We start from the raw sequence: 707 nt of genomic DNA, 5'->3' as shown, positions 1-707 counted from the left end.
GGGAGATCGCCGGAGATATCGTCGGATTTCAGGGGAAAATCGCCGGAGAGAAGAGAGGAGTCGCGCAGAGGAAGAAGAGAGAAATGGGGAAGAAGAAGGGACTCGTGGTTATAAAACCTAGGGTCCGACGGACATTATCCGTCGGAATTCCGTCGGAATTCTAATTTCAATTTTCGCGAAATATTTGCCCGGTAAGATGAAAGTATTCCGAGGAAATACCGATGAACTAGTGTTTGGGGTTTCAAAACATCAATTTTTTTTGCCGTAATTCATTTCTTATACAATTGTAATTCATACCATTGAGGATTCTTTGTATAGATGAGCATAAACCATGAAATAACAAATTTCAAAACGAATTGTAAGTATTCCCTTTACCGTTCATTAAAGTGTATAAGTGTTTCTCTTATGTTGTGGGATTTCGTTCATACAATCGGAAAAGTGTTAATTATACGGTAAGGAACAAATTTTTGACTTCATAATGAACGTAAGACACTTAATAAGGGTTATATAGGTGTTATTCAAACCAAAAACAACGTTTTTGGTTTAAAAACCCTATTTCCTCGGGATTTCCTCGGATTATTCCGAGGGAATTCCGAGGAAACCCTCTTCTTCCTCGGAATTCCGTCGCAATATTCCGAGGAAATTCCAAGGAACTAGTGGTTGGGGTTTCAGTACGTCAATTTTTGTTTTATAAAGGATCGATCGAT

Source organism: Brassica oleracea, chromosome C4 (genome assembly GCF_000695525.1).
Source record: "Brassica oleracea var. oleracea cultivar TO1000 chromosome C4, BOL, whole genome shotgun sequence".
Taxonomy (NCBI): domain Eukaryota; kingdom Viridiplantae; phylum Streptophyta; class Magnoliopsida; order Brassicales; family Brassicaceae; genus Brassica; species Brassica oleracea.
Note: the sequence above shows the minus strand (reverse complement) of the source record.